The sequence below is a fragment of the Galendromus occidentalis genome, unplaced genomic scaffold (genome assembly GCF_000255335.2).
Source record: "Galendromus occidentalis unplaced genomic scaffold, Mocc_1.1 scf7180000077451, whole genome shotgun sequence".
Lineage (NCBI taxonomy): Eukaryota > Metazoa > Arthropoda > Arachnida > Mesostigmata > Phytoseiidae > Galendromus > Galendromus occidentalis.
In genome coordinates this window covers 1,004,200-1,026,549 of record NW_003805439.1, presented here as the reverse complement: position 1 = coordinate 1,026,549, position 22,350 = coordinate 1,004,200, and the positions used below count along the sequence as shown (strand labels likewise).

At 51.0% G+C, this 22,350-nt stretch overlaps 1 non-coding gene across 1 annotated transcript; it reads right to left on the bottom strand.

Annotated features, from left to right (window-relative positions):
- Positions 1 to 1,612: 1,612 nt before the first annotated feature.
- Positions 1,613 to 1,694, bottom strand: TRNAS-GCU (transfer RNA serine (anticodon GCU)). Its single transcript has one exon. It is a non-coding gene; the product is annotated as a tRNA-Ser (tRNA).
- Positions 1,695 to 22,350: the final 20,656 nt, after the last annotated feature.

The following is a 22,350-nucleotide window of genomic DNA, read 5'->3' as shown; positions in this document are numbered from 1 at the left end:
GAACTGAGTGGGCGGCTTCGAATTTTTTCTCCGATAAAATCCCATAAATCGTTGTCAGTTGGAAGAGGAGTTCGAGATCAAACTTATGGAGTTTCAGGATCGAACATCGAAAACCGAATGACTTATCGCAAACGAGGCCGGGTCCGTCTTTCTCCGAATGGTTTCCTTGGACCACCCCGAGCAGGGGAATGATTTCGAACCCGGAGGTGGATAACTAATTCCAAGCACTTAAGATACGCCAATGCGAATTAATCATCAAAAGTTGCGGAAGGGACGGCTCTTGAAAAGCGCATCGCGCCGCACCAGCAGGATTCCTAAACGAAACGGGTTCCTGGACATACGCCCACCCGAGCATCCTGCGTGAGCTCGGAGGAAGAGCCCACTTGTCTCCGGACAACTCCTCCGCTTCGCGCTCGGAATCCGATGCTTATTTTGTTGATGTTGGGTCGTTTACTTTTCCTACGTAAACCATCCCGAATGGCGCGAAAAAGATTGATTTCTTCGTCTACTTGTAAAACAGTTCCATGGAAGAGCAAGATCGCCTGCCACCAATCTATCCATTAGGTCGTATCCTGACGCGGCGAACTCTTCCGGGATTTCCTCACGTGGAGCTTGGGGAAATTTTCTCGAGACGCTCCTACACGCTCGACGAGATCTTAGCTGATTTGCATCAAACGCCATTCGAGCTAAGTGACTCGATGCCCCGAACCAGAAATATTCTCCGTGTTGGCCTTCGCCTCGGCATAGACGTTAATCTCCATATTATTGGCCCAGGCTATGTGCTAGATGGCACCTGAGCTCTTACCCATCTTGCTGGCTCCCATTGTGCTGTCAATGAGTCTCGCGCTCCGTATATATTCGTTGTAAATATACATCATCGCTGATTAGATCTCGGATATATCTTATTTCCTTTGTTGTGAGACAGACAGAACATCATTGAAGAACCTCGGCAATCGCCGAGTCTTCTCACTCAGTGTCGTCTCCGGAACCGCTGATTGAACTGTTGCTTCGGTATGCGTTAGCTATTCTGCAGCAAAAAGACGACTGCTGGAAATTGAGGTCGGCGGAATCGGTCCAAACTACCTACTCAGTAACCACTTGTGAAGCTTTACCGCACCCATGCTCGGAGAAGAATGTATTTACTACAAGCGGGAGTTACCGAGAGGGAGGGAAGGATTGTACTGATAGAACTCTATCCAGTTGCGACAGGTGGCAAATTAGCATTCACGAGCGAGGCCAAGCTTTCTCTGTGCCATGATCCGAGCTGATTCAAAGGGAGATGAAGAGATCGAACGTGATCGCTCCAAGAATGTCCAGAAGAAATATCGAATTATTAGAACTGGGAGCTAGCTCAATGAGAACGGATCTCTCTCCGAGAGCGGACGCGATGTTGATTGTGATTCCTCGTTCGTGACATGTGTACCCGTGTCTATCAGCTGTTCGCGCAATTGTCAAGAATCTCTTTGTGACGAAGGGACGGAGCGAACAAATGAATTTCCAATCAAGGCGGGTATCGTCTCTTTGATGATGGGGATCATGCATCCATCAACTCTTCGGTGCCACTAGTCCGAGAATGGGTTTTAAGAAAAGGGATACGAAGGCAAAAGACGTACGACGAGGATGGGATTCGAACCCACGCGGGCAGAGCCCATTGGATTAGCAGTCCAACGCCTTAACCACTCGGCCACCTCGTCGGAAGTCGCCAGGCAACATCAGAGGACACCAATCGGGGGGTAATTCTTTGCTTTGCGCGCCCCATTTCCTCATGATGCCTCGGCAGCCGACGAGCGAAACTGTGGGGGGATATTTCCCTGATCGAAACTGTGGGGGGATGTCTCCCTGAGCGGACAGTGATTTCAAAATGATGGAAAATGAACGGATCATCATCCAAATGAAAACCGCTCCGTGACATCGCCGGACGACCCACGATCTTTTCTATTTCGAGCGTTCGCGAAATTCTGCCGTTTTCGCTACCTGTCAGAAGCCGCCGAGAGTTTCGGCCGGCGCGTCGGTTACTGACTTTCCTGTCACTCGGAACACGAAGGCGCTACGGCTCACGAGCAGCTCTACTAATCTCTTGGTGTTGCTCGTGGAATGATTTGTTTCGACTCTCAAACGATCATTGCTACCATCGACGCCGTAGTTGATGTTGTCGACCATGTTCGGGAACGAGAAAGTCGGATTGTAGGTACGACGGCGATCAAAGAATGGGACATCGCCTGAGCAATCTATAGGGCAGAGACTGAAAGACTAACTGCCGATCGGACAAACACAAACACGCCCCAAGAGGCCCGTACCGCGGCGGGTGCAGGGAGGACGAGCCCCAGTCACATTGTCGGTGTAGGTCCGTGAAATTTCAGTGCGATCCTCTCACAAATATATTGGGCTCCTGCGAGAAGCTTCTTGTAGCGTTCTGATACTTTGGCGAAAATTCCGTCGGTACAAGACAAGCACAGAAGAGAGTTTTTCTCGTTGGAACGCCAACCCTCAGGTCATCTAATCCGTGCAGTCGGATAGATTCCGCGCCGTATGAGCGTATGATCACTGGAACGAGGAAGCGAACGAGAATTCCGAGGGCCTCTGCGAGCTAAGCATACTGCCAAAGCAACCGAATCAGAGCGAGGAGAAGGGTTCTTCGATTATCTGTCTTTCAACAACGCAAAGAAGAGATCAAAATCTGAATGAGCCGGTGGGAACCTGTGTGTGGACCTGACAGCAGCGCAGAGCTGTCGAACTCACTGGCCGGAAGTAGTGCACGCTTCCCTCATAGGCGAAACACGCAGGATGAAAGGGATGGGCTCGCTAGAGTGCGCTTGACCACTCGATCAAGGGAGGATGCATCGGAGACATTCCGCATCGAGTGGCCGTATGAATCTCTCACTCGGTTCCCTCGCTGTCTCGGTATCGAAGTCACATTAATGATTCACAATTACATCGAGGCGATCAGACAGGTCGCCGAAGAGCGAGCATAGCCGAGACAAAGAGCGGACTTTACCGATTGTGGTCGAAGCGACAACAATGGAAGAGCGCTCACTACTCGGCCTCGTCATAGACGGGTGTTCCATTCTTTCTCCTTGCTCTCTCTCTCCTCGTTCTTCGAATGCGGTTCCGAGCCGACACATCATGCAGTCTGACCAAGGCATGAGATCCAATCCTCGATGTTTTTGATCCGGATTCTCTCGTCCACTTGGTTTTGAGAGGACAAATTATCTCGATGCGGAGTATTTTATGATTCTGCGGCCTGCTCTCAGCGACGGAGGATTGAATTCCTGGAGCTGAGGCTCGGGTATCATCCCTGATCGCGAATCCATGTGTCTCCGAGAGCTCATATCTCCCTTTCCTTACGACGCCGCTTTTTGCGAAAGCGGGATTCGGCATCAACCGAGGATATTTGCCCCTCTCGACAGGGCCTGCCAATTAGTGGTGCCAGCGGTCCTAAAAGCATTGAGCGTGCGTACGAGGAGCAGAATCTACAATCGATACGCGCGCGGCGGGGGAAAAGAGATATGTCTTCAAACCTATCCGTTCCTTATTGGATTTCATTGAGCGCAAATAGAGATGTGCGAATTCCTAGGCTTGCGAGCGTGCGAGAGACCGAGGTGAAAGTCCCCATCGCGATCGTGGCGGGGTATTTTGTCCTCGGAGCGATTTTTTCCGCCTGCTGATTCGAGGACGCCCGCTCGCTCTGGGCTTTCGCCGTATCCCTCGCTAAAAATGTGTCGCCCGAATCGTAACACAAGCTCGTTGTAATTTGAAGCATCGTTCATCAGAAGCAACGGCATAAAAATCCCGTATCTCCATCGACGATGTGAGCCCGTCCCCCGTGTCCGCTTATTCACCCAGTCTGGGCGCCTGCTCGCGTGCTTGTGCAGTGAAATCCTGTGAGGACTTGATGAAGACATTCGGGAACATCACTCTGGATTGGGTGACACGACAACTGACTAAAGCGCCAACAGATAGCAGAGATGTACAGCAGCACTCACTCGGTCACAAGAGAAGAGGCTCGGAAGGACCCATGGATTACGACGCGATGGTGGCAAGCCCAACAACCCATTCTCGCAAGATTTTTCGCATCAATTTTCGAGTGATACTCGTGAAATTACATTGAAAATGGAGAAACCTCTGCTACAGTCAGGCCTAAAACTCTGATCTGTAGGTCAGGCCGAAGATGGAAGTAGTCCTGGCTTACAGAGTGAGCGAGCGTGCGTCTCGCTTATCCGTCTGTCAAAAAAAGTCTTTATTAATCACCAGTTCTAATCCATTCTATGGAAGTCCTTCCTAGTCTTCTCAAAGCGTCATAGGGATCAGACCGAACTAGGCTACGAGCCACCCAAGTGATCGATTCTCAGCTGCTCCAGCCGTCGAGCCAGTAGATTTGCTCTTCATTTCGCGAGGTTCGACCCACACGATTGAGAAGAGAAAATTTCGCGAATAATAATCGAACAAAATGATCCGTAATATTCATCCCTACCATACAGAATGCCGAAGTCCGCAAGCCAGTTCAGGGAGCGAATGAACGCGACTCCGCAACGATATTGTGATCTGTCATTTTTAACGATTACCTAGTATTAAGTTTAGCGGAAAACAGGTTTTCCGTTGAGTCGCTCTCAGGAGATGGATCGTTGGAATCAAGCTTCCGAAAACATCAACTCTTAGTACTACTCGCACAAAGTATTACAGAGGCGGATTCGAAGCGAGCAGTCGTCAGGAGCGGCCACCCGTAGACAGACGGGAGGAAATCGGGGAGGCGAGGTCGGCAGAGGGTCGATGGCTGGTCACCTATGTCTGATGCTAATTGGCTATTGTTGGACATGAACTCCGCAGCTCGTTTCTCTCGTAAGCTTGAGCATTTGACAGGCGTCGTCAGTGAGCGATCACGGGTCGAGATTCGACCGATAGCTTCGACATATACGGACCCGCGGTGTTCGGCTTTCGAACTCGGGTTCAACCCCATATCAAACCGGAACGGGAAGGTGTGAACACTCAATAAATGAGCGGATCTTTTTGGGTCCATCGGAACCTTTCGTCTCTGGGCTGTCCGATCCAAAACGGCTTCCGAAGAGCTTTGTAGTCCCTTTCATCTGTCGTTTCCACTCATGCTGATTTGAGGTTCTGGCCATACTCGAACAACAATCTCTAAACAACGCGTCTATCAGGATGTCAAAACATTGTGAAGGAGGTCGGACGAAATTTCCTGACAAGGTGTAAAGTATTATTTTTAATGAGGCTCTTTCCTCGAGGTCGTTAAGAGCGGCGAGCGTGCGCAGGTCGGAGCTTGTGATTAATATCGCGTCGGAAGAATCGAAAAATTATGCTAATTATATGGCTGGTGTAAAAACTCGACATCGACGAGTTAGTGGCAAGAGGGTGCTCCAGTAGGGGATTTGGACCCTCACGAGCTTTCGTGGGAGATTAAGAGCGAATGGCGCGATTTCGAGGTCCCTTGAAATATCTTCACGCATTCCATAGAAACTGAGAAATTGATTATCAACTCCGAGAGCAAAATGAAGGCAAGGGGCAAGAAACTCGGGAAGGATTTCTACACGAGCATTCGCTAGGTCTGATTTACGACCTTGACATCTCCCATACACTCGAGTCTATGCCATGCAGAGCCTCCTTCGTCTCGAAATGTATATATCGTGTTTGGCGTCACCGTTTGTAGAGCGATTGTGCATTCATCGAACCATCTTGTTTCATTGACAGATGAGAAGCGCGCGCTTGATCGCTTCTCACTGACTGATAGGTCATGCATGATCTTGATGACAGTGAATCATTAGTTCATGGGAGCTCACTGTACAAATCGAGCATGATGATCGTCGGAAACTAGAGAGGATGTTACTCCAGGATTCTCATCCGCTTGTCTCGTGTCCAATATTTCGGTGCGTCAGTCTCGGAGTCTTCATCATTCGATTTCAATGCTCAGTGTCATGTCACTCAGACCAGGCATGCGAGAAGAAAATTACGCGATGACTTGAAGGGGGTCGCAGCTCGTCGATCTCTAATGAGCCTCAGCGTTCGAGACAACCAGCTGTTCGTATCATCTTTATTATTCGTCGATGTATACTTGTCGTGCTGATCGGACGAAGGAGGGCATGCGGCAGACCTCGGCGCGCATCTCGAGTATCTTGCCGGCGAATTCAGCCGTCAAAGCTGATTAAGTTCAATGTCATTCCGTCTCCCGATCAGTTTGCTCGTTCTCTCTCGGCCGCACAATGCCTCGGAGAATCTTCTTTGAAAACCCCGCAATGTTGATGAGCGGAGGAATCGCTGGACGATCAGGCCTGACGTGTTGTCTCGCTGCTATTCGCATGCGAACTAATTCACTCTCGCTGCGCCCGGACTCGAACGAGCCGAGCCGAATGATTAATCTCATCTCAGAGAAACAGGACACTGTTGCTATTTTGAGTTGGGTTTCTCCAAGATAGCGCGACTGGGGAGCATTTAAGTGAATATCAGAGAGGCTCTGAAAAAGTTTGGCCTACTCAAAACAATCAAGGACAAGTCCGGGAACTACTTACGTATCCTCGTCTACCGCGAATGTTCGAGAAGAAGGATTTAGTGTTTCTCTTTCTCCGCAGGAAATTTGAATGAGGTGCAGTTGAAATCCGCCGTAGAACTCCTGTCAAGGTGAGTGTTTTGAGACAGTTCGCTGAAACTGCTCTACGAAAAGCTGTCGGTGGGATTTCGCTCACGCGCGACTACACTATAGATATGGACATACGGAATCTGAATGGAGTCCCACGCCTGGACAGCTCGTAGGCGATTGCGATCGATGTGGATTCAGCATGATTCCCGAGCAAAAGCTCCGGGGATGCCTCCCAGGATCCAGAACAGTTTTGAAATCTCTATCTGGCAGGTTGGGGAACGAATCAGAGTTTTAATCCCGCCCCGAAATCTGCGGAATGAATGCCTTCGCCACAAGGAGAACGTCAATATCGGGATGACACAAGACAGCCGTGAGCCATCTCCCCGCTGTCTTCGTCATTCCGTTGCCTCTCTCCGATCGAATCCAAGAATTGAAATCTAGATTGGGAACCATTGCTAAAAAGCGATTCGCTCTTTCGCAAGACTTCGCAGGCTCGTCTCGAGCCTAGCTCCTTCCTGAAATATCCTCTCTAACTTGTTCGAAAGGAGCACTACGTGAAACCGGCAGACTCCCTGTAAGAAAATCGCAGAATCCGCCCTGGTGCTGTCAAGGGTATCCAGGAATTCTCTGGACGTCCGGATACAGTGAAATCTCCTCACAACGAATACCGTTACATTGAATTTCAAGTAGAAAAATTTATCCCTTCATCCGGCTGGCTCGCCATAGGGATAATGATTGAGAACATCCCTTGCACCAAACTTTCATCATAAGGAACATATTTTTTTGGTCCCGCGAGCTCTGTTGTGACGAGATTTTCCTATCGGGCGAATTCTGACTTAAGAAGCAGCTCGCGGAATCCGCATATCATCACCGCTGCCGAGGCAAATAACTCCGACAAGGATGTTGGCGGCCAGATCTCTCGAACCAGAGGACCTTGACGGGAGTCAGACCAGACCGCTGCGGAGCGCTCCTCCACACCAGCGGTACATATTTCCCCATGTACAAGAGTGGAGGAGGTCAGTGCGCGGGTCGGTCGCAAATCAAAGCTATACGAGAAGGGAGCATATCGGGAATTCATGCACTCGATCAGCTGAATTTGAGTCAGCTTCCCCGCGATCCAACTAGCTCGCTCGAGGTTTCGTCGAAAATTTTCGACTTGAGAAACTCCACACCCGATCTCAGTAAGAATGGCCCTGATAACCTGTAGACGACGTTTCCTCCCGACTACCGGTGAAGATAGCGGAGTGATCGATGGTAGTGGCACGTGATCCTCTTCATTGGGTGATAGAGTAGAACTGGATGAGTCCATTTAAATTGAACTATCAAAACTCAGCAGTATAAAACTCGAATAGCTCATGCTGAAAGCCTATTCAGGCCGCTCTCGGAATGGAGCCTCGGATTGTTTGAATTCGCGATCTGTGGCAGGAGAATTATTAGATGCCGCGACGCCTACGTGGAACGTCGAGGCTTTTCTCGTCGCTTCTCGTGGTGTTCGTGCATCAGCCAGTCAGGCGAGCGGAAGGAGCGGACGGACTGAAGAAGAAAAGAGTTGGGGTAAAGGGGTCGACAGTGCGAGACGGGAGTGCCGCTGATAGTGATGGCAGCAGCAGTGGAGAGCGGTGACAAAGATCCACTTGCTTCTCATATAACCCGTATTTTCTCTTCAAAGTGTCAATCGCCGCTATCTCTCATTCCTCCGAACCGTCATTTTCTCTCGCTCGCCGAGGACCCTCTGGAACTCAACACCGCCGAAGATTCCGACCCGGGGTGCCCCGTTCCAACCCCTTCAGCAACGGGATCCGCGCTCCCTACTTGAGATCCCTCGTGGGAGCCGAACTAGCGAAAAAGTCCTCTGGATCCCTTGGAGACTGCCTCCGCGACAGCGATTGGCGATTGTCGCGTTCCGTTTCGACGGTTGTCGGTAGTGGCTGGTCGTTTCATTCCGCGAATTCCCACCCCGAGTTCTCTCGAGGTTCCGCGGATGCTCATCGTCGGCTCCATGTTCATCGTCGCTTTCAGTTCTCAATGACTGAAGGGGACCGCCGGGCCACAAATGGAGATCTCGCCACGTATCGCACACTTATCCTCCGCGTCGTCGTTGTCCCTAGATTCGGCATTCGAGCTTGAACTCGACTCACTCCACCCCGATGCCATCAAGTTCCCATCGCCGCCACCCCACCCGCGAGATAGAGCGCTCATCCGAGCGGGTGACAGGCCACGGCTGTCTGCAACAATCTCCGTCGGGCGTTCCATGGAGACGAAGACGATGTCCCGAGCGCAACAGAAGTCATTCTCGAAACCAGCGATTGATTGTCATTGCCACAATAGAGCCAAAGGAGAGGAGAAGAAACCCGCAAGAGTCGGCGTTTTTTTTTTGAATTCCTCCGTTTGACTCTCGCTCGACGGAGAAGTTTCCCACGTCTTCCTCTCGTTATGCTTCTTATTGTTATCGAGTCTGTGAAGTCCAGAACCGTGTCGCCCCAATGTACTTCATAATTTTTTCGCCACCTCTCGCTCAAGAGCCTCTGCTGCCACCGCCATCAACACATGCTTGAAGTCTGTTGAGTTGAGGAAAATCTCTCCCCGACCGACCGACCATCCATCCATCCCCCTTTTCTCTCTCGACCAGTCCCCGTCCGTTCATTGCGGCAATCGGCTTCCGCTTGCGAAAACGCTCGACATCCGGTGCGCGTGTACTTTTCAAAATTAGCGTCATCCACATTGGTTCACTCACTCAGTCACTCACCCCCTCTCGTCGCTCTCTCTGCTCACTCCCATACCCTTATCAGAGTCCTTATCATCATCCTCATCATAAGCCCTGCTCGAGGATTTCAACACGAGATTCAGAGAAAAATCGAAGGACACGTGCGGACTTCTATCGTCTCGGATGCTTCGTTTCGATGAGTACTCGTCGTTCTTCGATAAATGTCCATCGAAGACAGGGATTCTCCGAAATACGATAGAGCTCTGACGCCGTATCGTCATGCAAGCGATCTCGAGGAAAAACGAGGAAAGGAAATAGAAACAGAAGCGAGGAAAACACTCTTGTTAGGCAAAAAAAAGATGGGTGAAGAGCAAAGCTACAGAGACAGCTGGTAACAAAAGGTTGGTGATAATTTGGCGGGAAGCAAGTTTCGCTAATTGGCCTTACGCCAACGCCGCTGCTGCCACCGAGGACCCGCGATTAAACCGTCCGTCCGGTCTCAAGCAATGCGCTGTGGCAGCGCGCGTGGAGGCATCACTAAGCGAACGAAAGAAGGGAGGAGTGACTTACCCAGAGACCGGTCCGCGTGCGAGCACGAATCTCTTATTCCCTTTCATCGTCATCATCATCTCCGAACGAAGAAGCTCCACTCGGCTCCGTGTCGTGGGCACGACGACGTCTGCGCCGTTGTCGTCTTGGCTATCATCATCGTCATCATCATAATCACGACTATCTACGCGATTATCTACTTCATCAATATGCGCGGGTGCCATCAAAACTTGCCTCTCCGGAACATGTCGCGGGCTGGCACTCCCTGCACTGGCGATTGTTGCGGTTTTCGCGATAGCGATGCCAAAGTGGCAAGAAAGTGGTCTACGGCGGCGTCGTCCGGTGATTCGTTAGTTCATCGTCGCATTTTCGTCCCGTGCTACAATCTCTAGAGTGGGACATCGAGGCCACTCCGTCTTCCGTTCTCGCACAAGTTTTTCCGTTCGCCTTTCTGCTCTCGTAATTTCCTCGCAAGTTTCTCGGAAAAGAGTTTCAGTAGCGTCGAATCGTCCGGCTGACTGTCTGACTGAATTGAGAATATTCCTCACAATCCTCGAAACGAACCTCAACAAAAGTGCTAATGGTGCTAATGATGATGGAACCCCAGTTCATCAGCGAGTGGACGACGAGAACGCAACAAACGCCCGCATATCTTTGTGGTTATGATCTCTTATCTGGCGTCGACTGTTCATTGTTGTTCACTTCATTCGCCGAATTAGAAACGACCGAAAAATCGGCCCCCGATGAAGACGAGTTGGACACGTCGGGCCGTCGTCGTCAGACCGAACTTTGTTCCGAATTGCGTCGACTCGTGTTATTGTTTCCCGCGGACTGGACTTTTGAACGTATATATTCCCCAGGATCAGAGATTCGGAACATCGCGCGCGAGAATCCTCTCGATTTCGGCTTCTTCGCTGCATTCTTCCGACATTCATTCGTTTCAAACTCTGAGTACCATCTCCATTGGGTACAGTGAACTGTTATCGCGCGAATGATCGATTGCGTGATCTGTAGACCGCTATTCTAGAATTATTCGTCGTCGGCTCCAGGCTTGAGGAATGAGGAAACGGGTAAGCCTTTTCTCTGGGAATCACCGAAAATCTCCAAGCTCTGGGACTCGAGAAAAATCTCCCTCCGCTGCCATTCCGTGGCCAGAGGGTATCGCAGTTTCGACCTCTGGCGTCCCACGATATGAGCGCTCGGCCGAAAAGTGCTCGTCTGCTGGGAAACGCTCGTTCTCGCATTCTGCTCACTCGGCCTCGCAGATGCCGCTTCTGCCTGTCAGTTTGTAGTACATTTGTTCTGTCGAGAGCATCGTCTTCTCGGAGGATTCACGCTGCGAGAGGAGACGGCGAGCAACACGGATCTACACTGGATCTCTCGGCCCTGGAGTGGGGACGTACTCGAAAAGAAATTGCCCAGCAACGAGCTCTCCCGACGGACTTACCCGAGGGAGTTTCTTTCTCGAGAGAATGACGTCTAAGACGTTTCACTCGCGTACGATTCTGTATCCTCCCCCGCCGTTCCGTTTGGCAACATGCGGGATCGAAGCTCCGGATATTGAGACGATCTGACACCAGAAATTCGTATTTTGTTTTTAATTTTCTTGCCGACGCTGATCTCAAAGAGAACTTCCTGTGTTCATCCAGGATCCTGACGGGACGTCGCGTCGAATAAACTATTACCGCTCCTGGATGATACTCGGAGTCAAATGTCACGTCCTGTTTATCAAACAGGAGGCAGGGTGGTGCCATCCGGCACCACCAACGGCTTGGTGCCCAATTCCCTAGATCCTCGCAGAGCGGCAACGGAGTCGCTCAGACTGAATCCGAGCTATCGTGGCTAATCGAGGAGAATGGGGCTCTCGGAAAACTCGTTCCTGCTGGAAAACTCCCCTGAATGAGCCCTATCGTGACTGGTATTGTCGCTCCCGAGAAATGTTCTACACATTATCAGAACCATGTCGGGATGCTGAACAAAGCTATCTCAAGAGGGTCGTTGTCTCACGCTTTGGAAAATGGGGAACGCATTCCCAAAGATCGTCTTCCCAGCGACGAGCCTCGGGCCTACCTTGACCAGGAGGGACTGGGATCGCGCGAATAGGCTTTAGTTGTCGTCGCCTGTTCGCCCGGGGTGGGCCGCCCCGACCAGAGAGGTCCATGCGCCGAGTCGTCCTAGCGCTCGAGCTCCGAGAGATAAACTGAAAGCGCAGGCTTTGCTGCGTCCTGCCTGCGAGCCTCCGTGGCGGCTGATCAATGATTCCTACGCTGGTCAACACTTACCGAAACATCGACGTCTCGATAGTCGTCCCCCTAACCGTGGAGCTCCTCCGGAGCCCTACTGCGACCCAGCGCTCCGTATCCGCTTTCACGCACTCCTTTTTCTTTCTTCCGTGTAACTTGGCCCCAGGCACGCTCCAATGTCTTTCCATGATTCGTAGTCGATATGGAAGATCTTTTAAAAATGAAATAGATCGACAACGGACAGCAGCTGATTGCCCTACTCCTACCGCAATGAATGAATCGGGAACGGCAAATATCAGCTCTCAGGGGAACTGTAAAAGGCCTCCTCTCCCGCGGGTGTGCCTCTGGTACGTTGGCGAGTACGGTCCCCGAATTTCCTCATCGAGCTCGGAACGTTCTTTAGGTCACTCTACGCCGTGGCGTCGCACTCAGCTCACTCCCCTGACAGCGGTAGTCAACAGCCCTTAGAAGCGATCCCGAACATAATTCGAATTCAATCTGACTGACGATAGAGATGATTGATGAACGGAGTGATCTAATAGGGCGTGACTTCAAAAGAGCCGTTTTGATTACTGGCTCGTTTCCCTCGTTCTTTTCTGAATGAAATTCTCATGACGAGTCCCCTCCAGTCCTGTTCGAAAAGCCTCTGCTCCTCCTCGATTCCTCTCCGGGACCCTCCCGCTCATGCCGGCGCGTCCTGACGTCTCCTGAAAAGACGAGGAAATAAACGTTTTGCGGCCGAATTTCGGCCTTGCGAAAAGAGCAACTCGACTCGCCGCTTTTCTTCCCTTTTAAAATGAAAAATGATGTCGATCCCTTTCGTTAGTTCTCTCGCCCCTCTCACCCGCCGCTCCAAAATATGTATTTCATTCGCTTGGCCACGTTGGCTGCCCGCCGCGGTGGCGCGCTCCGTTCACTAAAAGTCTGCTCACGATCTCCGCTCCGAGGGTTCGGACTGTCTTTCGCTCGTCCCGATTCGTCTCTGGGATCACATGCCGCACAATACTATCTTTAGCGTTTCGATTAGGGCGGAGGCCACTTAAGCCAGCGTAGCGCCAACAAAAGACAGGAGCCTTCGCTCATATTTCGTGGAGAGTTCCGGGAAAAAGTTCCCGCGTTGCTCCTCCCGTTGTCTGTTCTGCGCGCGACGCTTATTAGGCGGAACGTCCGAGAACTCGTCCGCGGAGTTCTGAAGCCGAACGGAGCCTCCACTGTACTCCGTTGATTCCTAGATTCGGTCGAGCCAGCTCCCTTATTCCATAAATGGCAAAGTTCGCCTCCTCGCCAACTCCGACGTCTACAGAAGAGAAGCAAACGCTCCGTGCAATGCCCTTCCCGAGGAACACCGTCCCCTTGTGTTGATTTGCCGATGTCGTCGAGAAAGAGCTCGGACGAGCGACGCAAAACAGCGACTCAAGCTGTCGGACGAGATGCATGAGCTCCGGCGTTCCGCGACGCAACACCGGCGAACGAGCAACGAATCGCCAATAGCATCGCGGGATCGAGAGTCGAGCCGGAATTTGAATCCGATTCCCGCTCGGAATCGGCGATTCGATCAAACAGCTTTTTTTTCTCACACACCTAAAATCCGGGATCGCTCGATGGGAGATGGACCGGCGAACGACGCGACATCGTGACTTTTCCGATGGCTTCCTTCGCCTACGGCATAATGCCCGGCTTTGAAAGCGAGTTGAGTGCTCTCATCCTCGGCCTGACGAATGCGATTCATCTATCGAGCCGCGGAAATCCACGTCGGGCTCTTATGGAATCTCGAAGGGATTCTATCACCATATTCTGCAGCGCCGTACGTCGTTACGCTACTCGCTGCATGGCTCGCCGCAGGCTCTGATTCCGATCGTGAAAGCGGAGAAAGGGATGCTTCCTCGATAGTTGCTCTCCGGACCGGAGAAAGTCCGGAGAGAGCTCGCAGACTCTAGTGGAGCTGCGTTCCGTCGTCGACATTTGTTGCGGAACTTCTCCGTCTGACCCCTGAAGGTCCGGGAAAATTACACGCTGTAGAATCGGGAGATGATCCTACATATCTTCAAACTCTGCTCCGGAACCTGAAACTTCGGCGAGTCCCAACGCGAGGAATGGTGAGCCTTCGATAAAATATGAATAGTGAAACTTGCTGATTCTGTTCCTTCCTTCTCCGCCAATAAAAGAAGCTCCGAAGCGCTGAGGGTGCACCTAGCCAAAAAGCTGAGAGGAATCTCATTTTTCAAAAGAATAGACGCGGCCTCCGCTACATAGCTCTCTTTTACTGCCCGGCCGACTTCGCGTGCGTCGTGCGTTCTCTCTTTTTCTCGCCCGTCGACGTCCATAACAAAATGATCTCGGCGGGCGACGCGTCCTTGCCGTTCGCGTAATGCATCGAAAACGCCAAATGGACGCAAACGAATGGAGAGACAGATAGGTACATAGTATGAATCAGCCCCGGCTGTCATAACATTTCGCCTTTTGCTCATATTTATTATGTTTTCATTCTGTGGTGAGATTTTCCGTCCGCGAATGAGTGTGCGATGAATTCCACGGAGCGATGAGGAAAAAGAGGTCATCCCTCGTTGTTGGGATCACTAGATATAATCGATTGGATTTCCGCACATGAGGCGAAGATCTTTCGTCGAGTTCAATAATGATACGAATTTTCGTAGAAGGAACAAGCCACAGGACTTTATGTAGACTTTCGCAAGAAGTTCGAGGATCTCCGACGACCCAGCGTCCTCTGGATTAATGATCTGGAGCTGCATTATTTCTACTGAAAGCTGAGGAGAGAGAGCAGCATAGCCAGCGGAGCCTCGGTACCAGACATCGAATGCAATCTATTCGGGCGGGAATCCTCGACCATACATGATATTTTGACGCTCAGTCATTTAAACTTTACGAGACACGGCGTTGCTCTTGGGCATTCGGCGTCTATTCAGAGGAGAGAACCGAAAACGAGGATGATGATGACGTTCGTCCTCGGGAGATGCACGAGCTGGTCGACGACGAGAGCCGTAGTATAAATTTTGCGAGCTGGAGGAGTGCAACAGTCAAACGTCCACTTAGTTGAGGGTCCGCGGAGGGTTTGCGAACGCTCGAGTGCACGGAATTTCAGCTCAATCATCGCTCTATGGCAAACCTACCCTAATTTCGAATTCGGAATTATAAGAGAATCGACATCTCCATTATCCGCAGCGCATGCTTCTATTATGGACGTGATCGTCCCTTTAGTCTTCGAATTAATCCTCTCTCAGAAAGCCCCATCGCGAATGGATTTCAGACGGAGGCTAGCTCAACTTTTTGAATCCTCTGGAACAATCGTCTTATGTAGACTTTCGTCTCTGACGAGTGAGTTTGATGACTTGTGCAGAGTATGTGGGCTCTCCAGAGTTCGTTCGCTGCATTTCGTGGAACAAAGGAGGCATGAGGTCCCGCGCGATGCTCGACGATTTTGTCGGAATGCTCGCGCCATTGTTGCTCGCAGGAACTTTGACAAAAGCTAACATCAGCTCCGGCACGAGTACTTGACACGCTGCCCGCCTTTCCGGAGAGAAGTCGTTAACTCAATTCTCTTGAGAAAACACGCAAATACATAAATACGAGACGAGATGTTTGACATCACGAGTCGTCCGGTGGGGATCGATGAGTCGCTTGGCTGACCCTGCGGCAGCGTCGAATCGCTCCTTTGTTCGCTTCCTTGGAGAGGAGGAACCGGTAGGAAGGGCATTTAGTGAGTGCAAAGCGTCTTGAATCCAGTCCTCCTATTTGTTGTGGACACGAACGCTGGGTTGGAGGGTGGTCGTTGACGACCAACGCTTGGAGGACTCTCGAGAGAGCAACATAATACTAATGATTCTAATGAGGAAGCGAAAAGGGGAAAAAAGACCGCAATTGATTCGTGATCATGGTCAAGCAGAATGTTGTTTCGTGTGTCTTTTTTCTTCTTCCGTCTGTTCGCTCAGCGATCCCGCAAGACAGCTGCGGGTGAAACAAACCAGGCCAGTTCGCTCAGAGCTGGACTGAGATCTTTCGTCGCATCTATTTTTCGCCGTCTGCGGATATTCAGCGGAAAGAATTCCGCTCGGACTCCATCGGCTCCCTCCCGGTTCCTGACCTAATTCATGAAGGGGGATGAATTGTTTCTCCTTCTGTTTCCGAAGGTATTTTACGTGGCATCATGGGCGGCAAGGGGGGGGGGTGGCACCGAAAATACGGTGACTCTCGACGGTCGTAATCTACCGAGGATTACCCGTCGCTTCCTCGTGATCTGAGGCGATGAGAGACATGAGGAACCGCTGGGACGAACAGGGAGAGGAACGGACCGTTCGCCTAATTGCCTGAGCGTCTGCCGACATGCGTGTCTGCTTGTTTGCTATGCAGCCTAAATGGACGAATGAAAGGATTCTCGGGAGATGTCTCGCTGCCAGGAGGCGTTAAACCATTTGTTCTTCCGCATTCGGGGGCAGCGTTTTATGCTGCGGCAGGCCCTTCTTTCCCGTAACAGTTGTCGACGTTGTCGTTCATTAGGCTGACTGAGTCTCATTGTCCGTCTCCCAAGTTCACTTCCCGTTCTTTTCTCCTTCGAATCCTTTAACTGGTGCGCAACATTGTTCCACAAGGGACGGGTGTACGCTAGGTAGCGAGGTAGCAAGGCGGACAGAAAAGCCCTGATGCCAATAGCTTTGGAATGTAGGACAGGCGAGGCAAATAGCAACCACCACCCAGCCGAGCAACACTTCGCCGTCGACTTCGAAGACCTCGGGACTTCATCTGCCACCTCTTGTTAGTTTGTCTTGGATGGCTAGACTTTGACATGACATCACGTCGACTGAGCGAGCGGACGAACAAAAGAGGGATGGGCAGATGTTGCCGACTCACTCAATCTGATCAAATACTCATCGACACAATTTGCACATCGAGACAGAGACAATCTGCTCGGATTGATTAACCAGAGCTACAGATAAGGCCTCAATCGGAGCCGACTCCACCAAGAGCGAGAGACATAAAGTCTAAAGCTTCCTCGATTGCTCAGAACTCTACCTGTGGCGGAATTCGCTGACTGGAGCATAGAGACGAAGAAAGGCTTCAATCGGCGGAGAATTCAGAAATTTGGGAGGTGGCATCCGTCCCGTAATAGATGATCGAGCAAACAGTTAGGGCTGTCGAAAACCCGTTCTTCTCGAGAACCGTGGTTCACGGGTACCCGATAACCGGAACGGTAGAACCGCGGGTCAGAACTGGAAAGAACCGCGATTTTTCCCCCCTCCCGTGTGCGTCTGCCAACAACACGGAATTCTTGAATGATGCCTCGGACGTCATCTGATACGAGCGAAGTGAAATTAAAGAGCTCCCGTGAAGCTCTTTAATTTATTTTCGACAACGGCGATTAAATTTCGGATTCGAAGGTCTTGCGTAACTTGAAAATGTCGTCGAGAGCTTTAGGGCCAAGACTCGTTCTATTCCCCCCCGAAATCAACCGCAGTACGCTGAAATCTCTCTCCGGTCGGACGGAAGTGAGTGGGACGACTTCAAGGATTTCTTTGCACAGTTCGAGGAAGGGGCTGAGCTCGCCGCCAGCTCGGTAGAGACTCAAGTCTCTCTGGATTCCTCCTTCGGGTTGCGAATGAAGACCTGGGCTCGGCGTATACCGATTGCCGAGTGAGCAATGACGCTGGCCAGCGGAGTAAGATTGAGATAAGAAGAAGGTAAGTCGCGGAACCCTATATCGCGAATCACGGCGAGCAGTGTTCGGCGGGAATACTTACTTCTTCAGTTCCCTCTCTCTCAAAACCGGGAAGAGGAGGACTGTCTCGGATGGCGGGGGTCTCTGCCAAAACGTCGACACTGCTCTGAAGGCTGGGTTCCTCCTGACCTGTCGCTGCCCCCAGGACGAATCTATAGATATCGAATCTATATCCGCAGATCGTTGAGCAGCAACATGAACAACTTGTCCAAGTGGGCCAGTGTGGCTTCCTTCATGCACAGCATCAAAATGGCTCGCTTGAACGATTGTTAAGCACCGGATCTGTTGGAGGGCCAACGCGTCCTTTGCACTAATCGACGTCCCTCGTCTCGAGAGCACGTTGTTCAGTGCTGGGAGAATCCGTATCGCTATCTCAACCATTAAACAAGAGGACTACCATCGGGTCGGGCAGTCAAGGATATGACGAAGCTTTCTGCCATATACTCTGCTTTCCGCGTCACTCTCCGTATTTCGTCCATCATTATAGGCTTCCTTTAGAATTCGCGAACTGTCTTCCGCAGTCGGTCGATGACTTCGCCGAATGAGACGATCGTCGAACCATGACCTCCGTCAATGTCGGATTCGTCGGCGCTATCTTCCCCGAAACCCTCGGGCGTCTCATCATCTGCTTGTTCCGGATCGAAGACTACCTGGTCCAGGACGAGTATGCCGACATCGAAGCCCTGGGCCTCATGACCGTGGATTGTTTTGCGCACCACCACTTCGAGTCCGTGGGCGAAACACTGAGCCCGGCTGCTCTTTTGACATTGCACGCTCCATCCGTCGAAGCTGATTGATTGATTGATTTTTATCGACCTTCCCTAGCTATGTTCACATTTCGAACACAGGGAGAAACCCTAGTATGAGGGGCGATGGCTCAGCTGGTCGTCACGTATTCCTTGTAAACGCCGAGACTCACTCCAAGAGTTGATCTAGGCATTCCTCGGATACTTTGACATCCGAATTTCTTTCTCAACTCTAGACTTCTCCTCTGAATTTTCTTGGGTATATTTGCAATCTTCATCATCGTCTGGATTGCCTTGGGCTACCTCGTCTCGCTCATCTCATTGATTCCGGCTAGGTAAGTGAGCTCATTCTTTGCTCCTCTGGCTTCGAATGTGGACCATCCCTGTTCCCCGTCTATAAATTCTATAGCGGTGTTCGCGTTGGGTTCCCCCCGGGCCCATCTTCCAACCTCTCGTTGTAAGATTTTGAGTCTCCGCCGCAGTTTCACGGACAACGTGCTCACCGAGTTGGCATTCGTCAGCCCCGGTACCGCCGTGCTCTTCCACTGGATCTTAGCCCAACATTGAACCTGTTAAATCTCCAAAGTGATCTGGCGTGCATCTTACGCAGCACCTTTTCAGTTTTCGATTCCCAGATCTTCTCCTGTTCCTCCGAGTAGTTTTACTTACCACATAAGGTGATGCCTAAGTACTTGTAGGAGTTGGGGGTCGGTGGCGCGAGATTTTGGACTTCGAAACTTTCTGAGTCTCGACGTGTCGCGAACTCTACTATGGCGCTTTTGCTAGGATTGAATTGGAGATTCATTTGTTCTCCGAAATCCGATTCGACCTCTAGTAACTCGACCATTCCTTTTCGGGTCTTTGAGATTAGCACCAAATCGCCAGCGAATGATGATCCACTGATATGTAGGGAAATAGCTCTGTCGTTTGGTGTCAAACAGATTCCCCGGCAGTCTGACCTCAAATCCAACCCCTGTTTGCTGGAGCCTCGATTCGAGCTCGGACATTTACAGGATGAATAGGATCGAACTCAACGGGCAACCCTTGTACACGTATGTCCTCGTCGTTTTCGTGGCTGAATACATCGGTAATATTTTCGAACAATTCAGTTCAGTCGTCCTCTCTCGTGCGCAACATACATTGAGATGAACAACCATATCGATGATTGGATTCCCATCTTTATTGCTATGAAATCCCTTCCACTTTCGGTAGAGATCACTCGCCCGATACCCTGTGGGATCAGTTTTTCCACTCCGGCTTTCGCGTGCTTCCTCGTTTTTCCTTCTCGATTGGATCCAAGCCATTCGTATAGGGATATTCTTGGCAGAACCTCCTCATTTACGAGCCAGGGTTCGCTCACCAGGATGATCCCTCTCGAGTCAATCGCATCTTTCCCACGCGTTCCCGAAAGTGCTCTCCTCATCAAACTCTTCCATTTTGACCTCGTGCGCCCCCCTCGGCTATTGAAAACACCGACTTTAGATTCAGACAAAAATTGGTTCCCTTTATTAAGTCGTTTTCGGATTTGGATTTTGCCCCCCGCCGCCGACTTCGTTTCGGGGGTTACTACTATTCCGAGCTCTAGTACCGTCAGAGGGCGGGATCGTCATTTCGGTTCCTGTTTTTGGTCCCATTCCGATCCCTTAGGGTACGAAGTTTTTCGCGCACCCCCTCTATTCTGCCCGCGACCTCGGCAAGCATAATTGCCGCCCGGCGCCCCTCCTCTCGATGTTGAGGGTTGAGGATCCCGATTTTCATTTGGCTCAGCTCGAGCCTTGTCTTTTTCGGTCTCGAGGAACCTTGCCCTACTTTTTTCATTTGGGCTCGGAGGTTTTCTTCCTCTTCCGCATCGAGCTCTTCCGGGGAGATATACCAGGAGGTCAGCTTTTCTAGCGCCTCCGCCTGACCCAATTTCGTCAGGTTGTCCGAATTCAAAGTGACCCGGTTCTGGTAAATGCCCCTCAAATCGAAGAGGGACACTTCCTCAGGATTCTGCGTTTCAATCCATTCTTCTATCGCCCGGTTCACCTCACTAGCCGGATGGGCCAAATCTCCCTTTTCTGGTAGGTTCGTCCACGTAGGTGTGGCAGCATCCTCGCTTGCAGGTTGTTTCCCCAAGCCACTAATGATTTGGTCACCCAATTCCTTCGCTTCCCAGGAACGGAATTTTTCGTCCCGGAGATTGGCCTCGCCGATTTCAAAGAGGACAAGCTTTTTAAACGCAGTCCACTCGCGGTTAATTTCTCCGCCATTTCGAAGTGTCTGGCAACCAGCAGAACTGTTCAGTTCTCAGGACACATGTCTTCCCGAGAAACCCCCCATTATTATTGTAAAGACCGTCGAGAATTTCCTCTCCGATCAGGTAGGCACATCAGGAAGGACCAATTCCGGCCTCCTGTCCTACGTTCATGCTCTGGCCGGACTCAGGGGTAGCAAGTTTCGCTCCCGCCAGCTGGTTCTCTAAAGCGGTACGCCGCGCAATTTCGGCGGCGTGATGTGTTATTAACCTTAATATGATGTGCCACAAAGTTGTTCGCCGACAAGTCAACTTCGTCCAGTCGAGCGATAATAGAATCATGGGGATTCGAACCAGTCACTCGATCGTTTACTCTAATGAGACCCAGAGGTACGAATCTCGAGTTTCCAAATACCGGAGAGTGATGATGAATATTCAGTGAGATATACCGATCACTTCCTACAGCTGTTGCTTCATCGAATGACATCGATAATTTGTATCCTGCAAAAGCGAATAGAACCTTCGAGTCAGAACTGCGAAGAAGGATAGGTTGGTAGGATAAGAATGCTTCTGTGGAACGAGACGATTCGGCGAAGAGCCAAAGGTCAGACCTCGTTCCGAAACGTTTCTCAGGATGACCCTGATGCTGTCCCTCGCAATATACGCAACCTCTTTGAGATACTTCCGAAGAGTTGTTCTTGGTTTTGGGGGCTGCATCTCGCTCGGGTATGCGCGAGAGAACAGCCGTCTGATCGCACCCGAATTCAAACCAGTCGAACGACTTCATTTTTTGCCGTATGCGTCTTCGTGAGGAAACTATCAAGCTGAAGTTGGTCCCGTTCTCCATTCCGTGATGGACTTCGTTCTGCCGGTGTGACTGGCGGATCTCTACCTTCGATCTCCGACGAACCTTCGTACGGAATCTCATAGAATCCTGGAGCAGTTTCCCTCGATGCTGAATCCGGACTATCGTTCGAGACCAATGATCTTGGAAGACTGTCTTTCGTGACCGCGTGCTTCTGCTCTTGGTGCTTGATCATCGAGCTCGTCGATCCGTCGGTTTTGAGAGCCTGTCGATCAGAACGATATAGGTGTGTGTTCAGCTTTCTCTAGCTCTAGCCAAACAGAGTAAGAGAAAATTTTTCTCTTTGGAAATCATCATCGAGGAAAACGTTCTCGAAGCGAGGTCACTTCCCGAACTTCCTCTATCAGGGAACATTCGGTTTGCTGTCGCTCACCAATCCGCATATGTCACAGCGAGCTGCGGTAGCGTTTTCGTAGCCCAACTCTTCAAATGGCGAACTTCACGAAACGGGTTCATTTTCACATAATTTTCATGGAATCTCGGCGAGAGACCGGCCGGCGACGCGGATGGATCGTCGTGCGACGCTGCACTGGTCCTCTTTCCGCACTGCGCGACTCACGCCAGCGTGCATAGTGCACGTCTGTGAACCGGTCAACCAGCGAATCGTGTATATATCAGCGACGTTTCGTCGTCATTCATCACACAAAATGGCTCTTCATCATTCGCTTCTGAATTTCGGCGGAAGACGTCGCC